The following is a 14,724-nucleotide window of genomic DNA, read 5'->3' as shown; positions in this document are numbered from 1 at the left end:
AAGGATCTGTACACAATTCCTAGAAGCTGAAAACATCCCAGTTCTTGCATGGCCAGCATACTCACCGGACCATGTCACCACTGAGCATGTTTGGGATGCTCTGGATCAGCGTATACGACAGCGTGTTCCAGTTCCTGCCAATATCCAGCAACTTCGCACAACCATTGAAGAGGAGTGGACCAACATTCCACAGGCCACAATCAACAACCTGATCAACTCTATGCGAAGGAGATGTGTTGCACTGCGTGAGGCAAATGGTGGTCACACCAGATACTGACTTTTCTGACCCCCCCCCAAAACAAAGCAAAACTGAACATTTCAGAGTGGCCTTTTATTGTGGCCAGCCTAAGGCACACCTGTGCAATAATCATGCTGTCTAATCAGCATCTTGATATGCCACACCTGTGAGGTGGGATGGATTATCTTGGCAAAGGAGAAGTGCTCACTAACACAGATTTAGACAGATTTGTGAACAATATTTGTGAGAAATGGTCTTTTGCGTGTATAGAAAATGTTTTAGATCTTTGAATTCAGCTCATGAAAAATGGGAGCAAAAACAAAAGTGTTGCGTTTATATTTTTGTTCAGTGTATATTTTGGCTTCTACACGGGGCATGAGATATGCCCATTCAAAGTCTGCAATTTCAATCGGTTGCTATAGTGCCCCCCTTTGGCCAATTGAATATTGCTTCATTTGTATCCTCCCATGACCCTCTACCACTGTGCCAAATTTCACATGGATTGACCAAGTCAGTGAGGAACTCACAGAGTTTTCGTCATTATACAGTAAGATAACAATATTAATCATATTTATCAATATTATTATTAGTACAATCATTTGTGAATCCTCTCTTAAGGAGTAATGTATCTGACCAGCTGTTTTACTGGACTGCAATAGAGTAGTGGAATTTGGGAGCGTGTCCACCTGAATGGTTAAGATGAACGCCCGTAGGCTATTGACGTTAGCGGTGACCTTTAACACAGTTTCAGGATAACACTGTAGGCAAGGTCTGAATGACCTCCTTTGCTCGTTTAAAAACCGGGCAACGTTAACTTGCTAAACCTAACAGTAACACAAACCCAAGTTGAAAAACGACACAGACACTATCAGCCGAAGTCTATTAAGTTGACGTTAATTAACATAAGCGCAAGGTAGCTTTTTACAAGATGGATGTCATAAAGCTGTTTAACATTAAGTTCCTTATGTTGCAAATCTACCGTTAGCTAAAGTCTCTTACATCAGTCCTATGTCCGTCCGTCCTTATCCCCTGTTATTAACGTTTAATGGCTGTGACAACGCACTGGGCTGGAACAAATCCGTGCTAAATTGCAAGCTAACTAGCCACCCGGTGAAGTTAACTGAGATAAGCAGCTAGCTAGAGTACTACGGTAACGTTAGCCCGCCGAACAGACTTTAAAAAAATCTTTCGGTCAGCGACTTACCGTGGATAGGGGTCGTTTCTCACAAATAATCCTCTTGCATCCTGCCCCCTCGGCTTTTGAAATCTCCACAAGCTAACTAGCTAGTAACGTTACTACGCGACTGATATCTGGTAATAAGCGTTAGCTATCTATGCTAAGTGAAGGGGGCGTCGCCGTGTGTTCACGCGAGGGAAGGCTTATGAGGCTTGATAACCAACTGTTTTTGCAGCACGTCGTATCAACGGATTAGCAGCCACTTTGGTATTTCCTTGAGATGTTGCGCTTTCTTTTTCTTTCTTTTTTGAGTTTTAATGGCGGTTGGCAAACCAGCTTTAAGGTGCATTACCGCCACCTACTGGACTGGAGTGGGAAGCAGGGGATTGGCAGGAAACAAAACAAACAAAAAGACAATGGCTAAATTCTCTCTGTTATTCCTGTTACTCTTAAATAGTTAAACAGAAGCTTATGTATATTCCTTGATGTCCTTCCAAGTAGATTCCCTAATGTAATATTTTGCTTTTCTTCAGTTTGTCCTGTTATTAACGCCTTCTTTCTTCTTCATATCTGTTGCTGTCTGTTAGTAAGTTACATGTTTAACTGTTTCCAGTTCATTACAGTTTGAACATAGTTCAGTAGGATGCTGTCCTATTTTATGAAGAGTGTGATTTAATCCAGTATGTCCTATTGTCAGACGGATAATGATCATCTCTTCCCCTGGGCTCCCGCTGCGTAATTTACCAGCACCTACATGGTTTTGAATACTATAAAGATGTCTCCCTGTGTCACTGAAGATCCAATATCCCTGCCAGGTTTTTTGCATATAGTCCTTTATAATACTTTTGCTCCCAACAATCTTGGAGAATGGCTTAAGTAAGGTGTAACCTGCTCTGCCCTTGCAGATTAATCCAATATGTCAACATAAACTTGACTCTCCTCATTTGTAGCGGCTTTCCCCCATTTCTACTTGTAACATAGATATCGGTGATGTTTTATTGTTTTTATTTATTGATATTTATTGTACTGTTTTTATACACCTTTTTATACCTTTGATTCACACCTTGTGATCTTATGTACTTTTAGGATTTTTCTTGTGTCAGTATGTGTGCTGAGATTTGTGGTTTTTTTGTCATTCTTGCCCCTGTTGCTGAGGACATTTTAAATTTCCCCCTGGGGATTAAATAAAGTATATCTATCTATCTATCTATCTATCTATCTATCTATCTATCTATCTATCTATCTAAATGCTCTACTACAAATCCGGAGGGCTTGAGCCTGTTCCACATCAAGCTTTTTAGGCTTGGTTCTGCTGCGGACATATAAGCAACACATCCATAGTCCAAGACTGCTTTCATGAGAGCCCAAAAAATGTTTAATAAAATTGTGTTGTTTGCCCCCCAGTCCCTTCCTGACAAGCATCACAATATATTATTGATCTTTTTGCATTTGTTTTTTAATTTTTCAATATGTTGACACCAGGTGAGTTTTTCATCCAGCAGAACTCCACGAAATCTAATTACTTTCACCTGCTCAACTTGTCCATATAGTTTCAGTTGTACTGGTTTATGGCGCTTAGTGAAGCATATTACCTGTGATTTTTCAATAGACAGTTTAAATCCCCATTTGTTTGCCCATTCTTCAACTTTTTTAAGTACTCCACATGTCGACCCCTGACCCAGAGTGCTCTGTCATCAGCATAAAGTGACTTTCCTATGCTATTGTCAGCCTGTTTTGAGATGTCATTAATCAGTATGTTAAATAGCAATGGACTGCACACACTATCCTGTGGGGTACCATTTTCCACTGACTATTTACTGGAATATTCTGTACCCACTTTAACTTCTATGATCCTCCCTAACAGGAAGCTCAACACCCAGTTGTACATGTTACCATTTACACCTACTTTGTTAAGTTTGATAAGGAGTCCCTCTTTCCATAGCATGTCACATGCTTTTTCAATATCAAAAAACACAGCAATAACAGATTCTTTGTTAGTTTGAGCTTTCCTGATTTCTGATTCCAGACATAGGACAGAGTCCATTGTCCCTCACCCTTTATGGAAACAACTTTGATATGTAGAAAATAGTCCTTTGCTCTCTCGAAAGTGTGTAAGTCTTTTTCTTACCATTCTTTCCATTGTCTTCCCTAACTGTGAAGTAAATGCAATGGGCCTGTAACTTGATGGATAAGATGAATCTTTACCTGTTTGAGTATTGGTACACTAACTGACTGCTTCCATGTTGATGGGATTGTGCCTGTGTTCCATATCATTTTGTCTTTCATACGAGCTAGCATGCTGTAGCAGGTATTGTCTTTTCCTGTCGGGGTTTGCCGCACATTAGAAAGAGCTCTCCTTTATTCAAATAGATTAAATGGTAAATCTAAATCTTCTCCTGTTGAAGCCCTTCTTTCTGTGATTCTTGGATTTTGTGCAAGGGTGTTGTCTCTACACTGCTTAAGTTTTTCTGATCAATTTCCTGAGCTGTGGATTTTCACAAATGTCTTCAGTAACAGTTCTGCTTTTTCTACATTACTAACTGCACTTATATTACTGTTGGTCAGCATTGGTATTTCAAAATTTATTCTTTATGCCATTCATATTCCTAATTATACCCACCACACATCTGACCTTTTGTTTCTCTCCCAATCTAATTAGAGCGTTTTCTCCAATATGTTTGTTTTGCTGATCTAACTGTTTTCCGAACTGTTGCTTGTGCTCTTTTATTGAATCATTGTGTCCATTGTGTCGTGAGCTTTAAGTTGTCTGAATGCTCTGTTTCTCATTTTAATGGCTTTACTGCAATTTTCATCCCACCATTTGTCCTCCACTTGCCTTCTACACTCTTTGGAATAGTCTTTTCTGCTGTCTGTATAATAGCTGTAACCAATTTTTTGTAAGGTTTCTCCACATCTACTATACTGTCTCCTGTTAGCTCTGCGCATCTGACTTCACCTAACACTTAAATTGCATCCCAGTTCGCTTTACCTAACTTCCACCTTGGTAATCTCCACCCCCCTTTTGATATATCTCTATTCTTATTTTGATAGTTATTGGGTGTAGTGATCACTACCCATTAATGACTGGTTCAGTACTTCTCAAGAACTAATTCCTGCAGTTACAGAGGATGTGAATGTCAAATCTATTGCACCTTCTGTATTCTGTGAAATGTTATATATTGTACCTTTTCCATCATTAATACACACTAAGCACTTCTCATCCATGAATTCCTCAATTACAGTCACATTAGCATCTGTATTGCTACTCCCCCACAAAGTATTGTGCGTGTTAAAATCGCCATATTACATTATTTTACCTTGTGTCAGCCCACATGCAGCATTTTAATATGTCAGGACTTAGTCTAGTACAAGGTTTATAGTAATTGACTATCATTAGGCTGTCCTTTCCTGTCCATATTTTCACTACAATAGATTGTTGTTCTTTCCCTAGATAAACTAAGTTATAACTTATCCCATCCTTTACAAATGTAGCCACACCTCCACCTTTCCCAGTTTTCCTATCATTCCAGACAACAGTATATCCATATAAAACAAAATTCTACTCTGATTTCAGCCATGTTTTCTGTGTACATATCACGTGAGGTTTGTCAACTAAATTTGAAACATACTTTTTAGATTCTTGTCCATTAGCAATAAGGCTTCTAGCATTCCATTGTAGGACAATTAATACCATTATGAGCCCCCACCCCATGCCTGAGTGCCAGAAGTTCCTCCACGTAACTTTTCTTCAACTGTTTCCAACATTAGTCCTTAAACACCAAGGTATTTCTCTGCTGATTTTACTATGATCTTGATTTTTTCAGTTTTCTTGTCTGTCTGTGCTGAGCAGTTTATTACATATACCATAAACAACACAAATTCACTCTTGCTCACAATTAACAGATCTTTCCTTTCCGCAATCTTGTTACATCCATTGCAGGGTCTCTGTGCCCACGGATTTAGAGGCCTCTGTCTGCCCAGTCACTTTTTTCACTGCCTGTAAATATGTGATCCCCTGAGAGACTTTGATTCGTTGCACTTTTGCTGCTTTCTTACTAACTTCACATCTTGATAGGCTGACCTATGTTCACCTCCACAATTGCAAGACTTCAGTTTATCTCCTTTTTCATATTTCCCATACTCGTGCTCACCTGCACACCTACCACATCTTTGCTTGCCCTTGCAGTTTGCTGCTACGTGGCCATATTTTTGGCACTTGAAACACCTCAGTGGTGGAGGGATATATGGCTGTACCTCATAGTTTATGTAACCTATATTGCCACCTCGAAACCAATCCTGTGTTCAAAGAAGAACTTACATTAAATTTAAAATGGTGCCATTCGCTATAGGCTATATGCCCTTAAAAAATCCATCCATCCATCCATCCATCCATTTTCATCCGCTTATCCGGGGCCTGGGTCGCGGGGGAGCAAAACATCCCGGACATCCCTCTCCCCGGCAAAGCTTTCCAGCTCCTTCTGGGGGACCCCAAGGCGTTCCCAGGCCAGACGAGATATGTAATCTCTCCAGCGGGTTCTGGGTCTGCCCTGGGGCCTCCTACCAGTGGGACGTGCCCGGGACACTTCCACCGGGAGGCGCCCAAGAGGCATCCTAGTCAGATGCCCAAACCACCTCAACTGACCCCTTTTAACGCGAAGGAGCAGCGGCTCTACTCCGAGCTCCCTCCAGATGTCCGAGCTGTGTGTGCATACCTGGTGTAAAGTCGAACACGTTCTTCGGTAGCTATTGGCCTCTTGCAAGGTTGTCCCTTGTCACCAATCCTGTTTGGAATATTCCTGGACAGGATCTCGAGGCGCAGCCGGGGGGAGGAAGGGGTACGGTTTGGGGACCTCAGAATTGCATCTCTGCTTTTCGCTGATGATGTGGTTCTGTTGGTGAGAGTCTTTTCCGGCAAAATCCCCAGACCTCCTGCCACATCCTGCCATTTCAGATCTCCAACGGTCCCAAAAGATCCTTGACAGTCTCCTGCCACCTGCTGATGATATGATAAAGCATCTGAGCTCTGACACTTTGCCTGATGCTTACTTGCAACAACTTGACTCAGCCTTCGGCGTGGTTCAGGATGGTGATAAGCATTTTGCTAAGTTTATGGACACATTCCAAGATGCAGGTGAGAAGCCCTCAGCTTTCCTTCAACGTCTCCAGGGCGCTTTGAACCTTGCTGTGAAGCGGGGAGGTGTGCCTGTGGTAGACATGAGCAGACGTTTGTTAAATCAGTTCTGTAGAGGCTGTTGGGATAATTCCCTAATTTCTGATCTCCAGCTGAAGCAGAGTAAAGCCAATCCCCCATTATTTGCTGAGTTGCTACTTCTCTTACATACAGAAGAGGATCACAATGCAGCTAAGACCCTGCGCATGAAGCAGCATCTTGGGGCTGCAAAGCAGAGAGCATCATCTCATGCACAAGTTGTCTACAGTGGTGAAGAACAGGGGCTTTGTGCTGCATTAACCACTCTCACGCAGCAGCTTACTAAACAAATGGCAGAGATCCAGCATCAGCTAGCATCCTTAACAGTGAAGCCACACAATTCTTTCATTCCTTCCAAGTTTTCTCGTTCATCACTTGAGCGATCAGCTTCAGAGAAAAAACATATCACAGCCTAAACCAGGTTACTGCTTCCGGTGTGGCGAGGATGGTCATATAAAGCCTCAGTGTGACAGTGAGCCCAATCCTGCATTGGTTGCTGAAAAGAAAAAAAAGTTCAATGCCAAGTGTGGCAGGGTGAGCGCTGCCACACATCCGCCCTTAATTGGCATCAGCTGGGCCTAATTTCCAGCTGTCGGAGCCTAATTGCGCAGTGGTGGCACCTGCGTTATTTGGTCTTCCCCTCATGGGCACGCTCACTTCTACCTGGCGTTTACCTGGCAAGGGCTGTGTGTGGCGTGCTCCGGTTGGCGTGCTTTGTGTGTGTCGTGCTCCGGTTTCTGTACCCAAACTTGGGACTCATAAGGTAGGCATGGGTGCTGCAATGTTTGTGTACTGTTAAAGCGTATTATGATGTCACAGCTGCCGTGACTCTTCGCTTTACAGCGGCGTTGGCCGTGCCTGTTGTGTGCAGCTTCTGAGGGGACTTTGAAAAGCGTGGTGTCTGCTCTTCCTCACTGCGAGACGGTGACTGGGTTTGAGCTGTGCGTTAAGCTCCCTTCGCTCCGGTAAGCTCGCTCTGTTTTTTTATTTCTACTTCTGCTAGTTCTGTTAACTTTATGTTAACAGGTTGTCCTGCTCTCTGTCCTGCTGTAGCTGAGGCCACAGCTTGTGGCTTCTTCTCCTCCTCTGTGCTCTGTGTGGGGCTGCACTCCGTAGCCTGGTGACGTGGGCCGCCAGCTGGGCATCCTGAAGGCCTCCAGCCCTGGTGCGGCTGCTCCGTTTTCCACAGACTGATTAAAGCACACTGTAACGCGGCTGTGCATTGATGCGGCTTTGGACCTCCATCCCACCACGACTTCATTTTGGTTTGATTCATTTCTTTTGTCTCTTAATTAATTCATTTAATTCAGTTAACTAATTTCTTGGGTTATTTGGTGTTATTTTCTTTCATTTGTTTATTTGGTTTATTTGGTTAGGTTATTTGTGATATTCTTTTGATTTTGGTTTAATACTCAGCTGTTGGGTCATCTGTTAGTGGGCTTACTTATACTCCTGGTCCCTGCCCACAGCTGAGTTTTGGTGTTAAGTTTGTTTGTTTTCTGCATTAATATATTGTTGCATTAGTTTCATACTATTTAGTTTGTTATCCAATTAATTAGGTTAATTCCTTATGTGTGTGTGTGTGTGTGTGTGTGTGTGTGTGTGTGTGTGTGTGTGTGGGCGCTGCGTGTGTGTGGGCGCTGTGTGTGTGGGTGGGTGGGCGCTGCGTGTGAGTGTTTGTAGTAGTTTTTAGAAATTATCTGGACTGTATACATTGGCCTGAGTGCCCACCATTTTGTAAATTTTCTTTCTTTCTTTTCAGGACAGGAGCTTTTGCAAACAGCGGCAGTCTTCCCCGGTGGTGGTGTCCCCCCTCACTCCCTTTAATTTGGCGTGGCACGTGGTGGTTTGGTTTGCAGTGAGTATTCTTTGGTTTGAGTTGTCCCTTTACTTTTATTTGAGTCTGTTCACCCGAGCCAAGCAAGCCCTGTTCCTGCCATTTATTTGTATATTTTTCCACCACAAGCAACAGTGGTATTTATTTTGACACTCAGGCAGAATATTTTGTCCCCTTTGTGTTCTTTTAACTACTATAAACTTTTAACTAATAAAATTTGTTGTTAGATTTGGAAGTCCGTCTCCTGTCCCCATATTTACCAGTGTACGAATCTGTGTGACCTTCTGTTGTTAAGAGTAGTCTACAGGTTTGAGTGTATTCCCTGGGGTGCAATTCCCCAGGTGGTGTTGTCGGTTCATTTCCCTCTCCTCTCCATTTGGCCACACAAGCTCCAAACCAGGCTCCCCCGCCATTCCCAAACCTCATTTTAACTAGAACCAGTTCCTGTTACAAGACGAACGGGGACTGGCACTGACACAAAATGTGCTGCTACCAGTAAGTACAAGCACATCTTCAGCTTAACCAGGCACATGCTTGGAGACAAGCTGCTAAGTTGCCCAAAGGACTTGTTGGTTCCAGGTGCACAGCTGCAGTCAACATAGCCGGCATTACCTGCAACTGCCTCTTGGATACCGAGTCCCAGGTCACGACTGTTCCAGTGTCATTTTACAACCAGCATCTCTCTGATCAACCAGTCAAGCCTCTTGATAATCTTCTTGAAGCCGAAGGCGCAGCTGGGCAGTCTGTTCCATACCTGGGCTATGTAGAAGTGGCTGTTAAGTTTCCCAAAGACTTTTTGGGTGATGTCACTGACATACCTACCCTTGCACTTGTCATGCCAGATGTGCACCCAGAATCCCCATCACCTGTTCTAATAGGAACCAGCATCCTCAATGTGCTGTATGAACAATACCTTGGCAGCCAAATTGTGAACCAGGAGCCCAATCTATATGGGTACAGGGCAGTGCTCAAAGCCCTTGAGTTACGCCACTGACAGAACAGAAAGGGACGTATTGGAGTGGTGACAATGCTGGGCAGGACGCCAGCTCTCATTCCTGCAGGCTGCAGTGTGCTTCTGGAGGGCTCAGCCCAAGTCTGCCCTCCTGCTGTTGATTGTTGGGCCATTGTAGAACATCAGACCCAGTCTTCTTTACCTGGTGGTCATTGTGTTAAGAGTTGTCTCATTTCTCTACCTACTCATGCACCCTACAAAGTCCCTGTGGTGGTTGCAAACACATCAGAACAAGACATTTCCATTCCACCTCTTTGTGTTGCTGCAGAGCTTGGGAATTTTGACAGCATCCTTTCACAACATAGTGTGAAACCATCTACTGAAGCCCAGCATATATCAGACTTGAGCTTCAACTTTGGTGACTCTCCTCTGTCCCGTGAGTGGAAGGAGCACATCACCGAAAAGGTTTGTGCTATGTCTGAAGTCTTCTTGCACCATGACTTGGACTTCGGGTGCACAGACAAAGTGAAACATCATATTAAGTTACATGATGAAACACCCTTCAAGCAACGTGCCAGGCCAATTCACCCCCAGGATGTGGAAGCTTTTCGTAGACATCTTCAAGAATTGCTTGAAACTGGTCATCATCCCCATTTTCTTCACCCATTGTTGTGGTGAGAAAACGGAACAACGACATCTATCTATGTATATGTAACAGAAGCAAGCCCCTTTTTCTTTTAGACAACAAAAACCTTGGGCAGAGCACCTCAGTAGAGAGAGAGTAGACAACACAGGAATTAACAAGTAAAGACTTTTTTTTTTTTTTTTTTTTACAATAAAGAGTGAACCATAGTAAAATGCTCAGTTTTACAGCCTCAGGAGTGAGGTTAGTGGCCTACCACACTGGCAGACCTGCGCTTGAAGTAGACTCTTCAAGTTCTTCTTTTCCACTAGCTCACCATCACAGTTTCAACACAGGAAAAAAACCTGGCCAATTCGGGAATTCGGCTCATCTCTCTCCCTCTCTCTCTCTCTCTCTTTCTTTCTCTCTCTCTCTCTCTCAGTGGAAACATCTGTCCATCTGACAATGACGGCCCAGGTACTGCACAGGCATATACAAATAAATTACATCGTTGGGTTTTCTTCCATAACATGGTTATTCCATATTTTCTATTCTTAGAAAAAACACATTTTATGAATTACACTTGATTTTGATCTAGGTTACATCCTCCCCCCTTAAATCCATGTACGGCCCTGAGCATGTAAAATGATTACACTGTGTAGATCTCTGGAGCAGAGAAGGGCTTAAGGCATCCGTATAAGCAGACGAAAGGCTTCGGTAAAGAGTTTACCTAGTTTACCTACCTAGATTACCTAATTGAGCATACTATAACCTATTTGGATGTTCTTGGGATCGTTGAGAGCGTCAAAGGAAGTGGCAACTTCAACTGGGTCAGTCTCAGGATTAGCAGCAGCAGCCTTGGGATGAAGTTCGTCTGCAATGGGTCGTTCAGGATCCTCAACTACTCCATCAGGTGAGTCTCCTTCTGGTAGGGTATTGTTAGGTAGATTTTCCTCCACAGGTCCAGGTAAGTTTTCCAATAGTTCCTCAGTAACCAGGTTTTCCTCCGCAGGCCCAGTTAAGTCTGACTTGTTCCTGTCCGGTGATTCAGGTGAGTTTCTTTTATCCAAGGGTTCAGTGGGGGATTCAGCAGAGAGGAAAAGTTGAGGCGTTTTTGCCAGGGAACGGGTGATAGATTTCCAGCTTTGCTGTCACCATCCACATTAGATTTAACCAGTGGAACTGGACATTGTGGAATCCAATCAAAGTCATCATCATCTTCTTCCTCATCATCATTCAGATCAGCAGAGCTGGCTTCACTGATATGGTATTGACGTGTTCGGGGTCTACGGGCAGGGGGAGTCTCCTCCTGTACTGACGGAGGAAGGAACCCACAGGGATGAAGAAGGTCTTGATGTAAGGTGGGCTGGGGACCATCTTTAGTTTCTGGCTTCACCGTATAGACTGAGAGATCACCTGCCTGCTTAATGACAACGAAGTGTTTTTATGGTGGATTTATTTGATTTGATTTTCCTTGTTTTTAGATTTTTAATATAAATGTCATGATAATCTGTTTCCTATGTTAGGCTCTTTTGTTTCATTTTTATGAATGTATTGTGTTAGATAATTTATCATTATTATTGCTATTATTTATTATTATCATCATAATCATCGTTGGGTGAAAGTCCTTGCTGGATGTAATCACTTTCTCCTTCATTTTTTTTTTTTATCTCACTCGTGCATATTTCCTATAATTGCGGTGAGCCTCTGATCTTGGATTATTGCAGCCCATGGAGTTTTTATTAAGAGTAGCAAAAGTGTCTTTTCTGTCCTCCTCCTCGGACTCGTGCAGTGCAGTGCAGTGCAGCGTTGTGTCCGCGGTACAGACTGAATGGGAGGAGGCGACGCTAAGCGCTGATAGACAGCAGGCAAATCAGAGAAAGCATTATTTCATGATTTTTTCACAGCGGTTCAGCTCTAAACACTAATAGATAATATTTCATTTTGTAACCCAAAAACTAATATCAAATTATTTATGATTTGAGCTGTTAAAAGTCTATAATGAATAAGCCTATAATATAATCATGACCTCTGTATTATACATTAAAAAGTGTTCAGAAAAGTAGGCCTCCGAACTGAAACCTGGGGTGTCCCGGAAAGTAACGTTAGTTACAGTAACGGGGTCCATGTCATTGGTCCGACAGCCCATTGGTCCGACATCCCATTAGTCCGACGGTCCGCGGTGCTGAACGGCTCCCAGCGGGCACATTTCTACCTTGATGGTGCGCCGCTACCGGCTCTGGGTCAGCTGGGAAAGGCGTGAGGCGAAGCAGGCTCACAGCTTATTTGTTTGTCACTTTCTTTTTCATTTTAACCCACACCATGATCTTTTCCTAACCCTAACCAAGTGGTAAACCTAACCAGACCTTAACCACAGGGCATCATGATGATTTCGGAATGGACTTCGGAACAATGGGAGTTCCCCAGTAACCTTAGCTAACATTACTACTATGGATACACTACTCGTGTAGAACTCAAAGTCTCTAGCACGCTAATGTCAGCTGTGTAAATCAGCTTCACTTTCTTTATACAGTAAAAGATGAGGGCCACATGTGGAAAAAGTGGAAGCTCAGCACTGCCCCTAGAGGCCTGGAGCACTTCCGTTGTATGAGTAAATATGCAGCGTTTTCTTTTTGCATTTGTTTTCTTATATGCAGCGCGTTTCTCTATTTGCAGCATTTTCCCTTTGTATTTGTTTTCGTATATGCAGTGCGTTTCTGTATATGCAGCGTTTTCCCTCTGCATTTGTTTTCTCACATGCAGCGCGTTTCTCTATTTGCAGTGAGTTTCTGTATATGCAGCGCGTTTCAGTATATGCAGCACGTTACTGCATATGCAGTGTTTTCCCGTTGCATTTGTTTTCTTATTTGCAGCGCGTTTCAGTATATCCAGCGTTTTCCCGTTGCATTTGTTTTCTTATTTGCAGCACGTTTCAGTATATCCAGCGTTTTCCCGTTGCATTTGTTTTCTTATTTGCAGCGCGTTTCAGTATATGCAGCATTTTCCCATTGCATTTGTTTTCTCATATGCAGTGCGTTTCTCTATTTGCAGCATTTTCCCTTTGTATTTGTTTTCTTATATGCAGTGCGTTTCTCTATTTGCAGTGCGTTTCTCTATTTGCATCGCGTTTGTCCTTGTCAGCCACCGTAAAAACGTGATAATCCCCCAAGCTTGTGTTAACCACAGACCTTATTTGAGGCTCAAAACCCTTAAAAAAAAAGCCATCGACTTTGAGTTTGAGTTTTTACACAGATTATCTGTTTAACTGAGTGCTGCCTGTATGAATATATAAATGTATATACATTTTACCAACTGTAGCTTTAACTCTCCATATTAACATAGTTTTCTATATACTCCAACAGCATTAGCAAATCACTGAAATTCACTGTTTTGGTGCACCACCCCAAAATTTGGCCCCATGTAGCCACTCCTATGAAAAAATGTTGAGGGTGCTACTGGTTTACAGAAGCAGCTGATAATACCAAGACTAGTACATTATTAAAGAAAGATATCCACTGATTAATAAACAGAGTATGTGGGGATATTCCTCATGTGATAACAAATTTTTGGCTGCAGGTAAGCCAGCAAAAAGACATCTTTTCTGATGATTTACTAGACTGACAGAAGAGCAATCATTCAGCACAGTAATGTAAGGTAGTTATGATGGGCCCCAGTGCACGCTCTCATGATGGGCCTTAGTAAATATATATTATGTAGATAGCCATATAATCATGTTATAATATACTGAGCATAATGCGAACATGATTTGAATAATAATAATAATTATTATCATTATTATTATTACATTGCTATCACAAGATGCAATTAAGATGATAACAGTGGTGTTGGGGGGTGGCGCCAGGCCGGTTGGGCTGGGTAGGTGTGGGGGTGTCCTCATGCCTGGCTCTCCGGTAGCACGGCGAGGCCCCTGGTTGGGGCAGGCGGGCGGCGGGGCTGGCCGGGCCTACTCCTCTCAAACACCACAGAGGTAATCTACAAATAAATCTGTCAGGCCATGCCCCTCCATGTTGGGCAGACTCCCTCCCAAGGGGTCTGGGAGTTGCCCAGGACTGAGACAGGACATGGGATTACGGCAAGACCTGCAAAGGGTCAGTGGCCACCTAAGGGTCTGGGTACGGCCCAAAAGCAGGACTGCCCTAAATAGATAAAATAAAATATATATAAAAAACACAAATAAATACTATACTGAAAAGAACAAAAGTAACAATGAAAAGAAAGAGAGGAGTGGACCCACGTCAGTCTGCCGCGCCTGCCTCTGGCTGGGCCCTCCGGGCGTGCTGGTGGGGGCGGGTGGTGGGGACCCCTGCCCTCCTGGCCTTGGATCCTCGAATCCCTAGGATTTGTTTTTTTTTAGCTTGGCGCCACCTAGCGTCAGCGATGTTGCTCGCACTGTCGCAATGACCAAATTGACCGTGGGGATCAGAGATAATCAATAAAATGTAGGCTGTAAAGCCACCAGTATACCTCTATGTGTATGTAGAATGAGAAGGTGTGTGGACACTCTACTAAATAAATGGGTAAAGAGACCAAGAAAAAATTCTCAGATTTATCTGAAGAAAAAACAAATAGTAATCCAAATAATTATACCAGAATGCACAGTACCAGTACAAACAACTCACAGTAAATTATACCAACATGTACAGTATCAGTACAAACAACAGTAGACAC

General features: G+C 43.0%; 1 protein-coding gene and 1 long non-coding RNA gene across 5 annotated transcripts in view; one reads left to right on the top strand and one right to left on the bottom strand.

The window, feature by feature from the left end:
* mfn2 (mitofusin 2) overlaps positions 1 to 1,731 on the bottom strand; it is a 69,299-nt gene extending 67,568 nt beyond the window's left edge. For both annotated transcript variants that reach the window (XM_050064620.1, XM_050064619.1), the window contains exon 1: positions 1,443 to 1,731. The gene's annotated coding sequence lies outside the window, so the exon portion shown is untranslated. The remainder of the gene's footprint in view (positions 1 to 1,442) is intronic.
* On the top strand, positions 602 to 11,618 carry LOC126402623 (uncharacterized). 3 transcript variants are annotated; one of them, XR_007571246.1, is made up of 6 exons: positions 6,889 to 7,387; positions 7,496 to 7,889; positions 8,387 to 8,482; positions 10,478 to 10,948; positions 11,048 to 11,086; positions 11,276 to 11,618. It is a non-coding gene; the product is annotated as an uncharacterized LOC126402623 (long non-coding RNA). The 3 variants fall into 3 exon arrangements; XR_007571245.1 differs by lacking the exon at positions 6,889 to 7,387 and adding an exon at positions 602 to 785 and having other exon boundaries at positions 7,468 to 7,589; positions 7,678 to 7,889; positions 10,478 to 11,618; XR_007571244.1 differs by lacking the exon at positions 6,889 to 7,387 and adding an exon at positions 602 to 785 and having other exon boundaries at positions 7,468 to 7,889; positions 10,478 to 11,618.
* The last annotated feature ends 3,106 nt before the right edge of the window (positions 11,619 to 14,724 follow it).

The sequence above is a fragment of the Epinephelus moara genome, chromosome 16 (assembly GCF_006386435.1).
Source record: "Epinephelus moara isolate mb chromosome 16, YSFRI_EMoa_1.0, whole genome shotgun sequence".
In the NCBI taxonomy this organism is placed as follows: domain Eukaryota; kingdom Metazoa; phylum Chordata; class Actinopteri; order Perciformes; family Serranidae; genus Epinephelus; species Epinephelus moara.
Note: the sequence above shows the minus strand (reverse complement) of the source record. Positions and strands in the feature narration are given on the sequence as shown.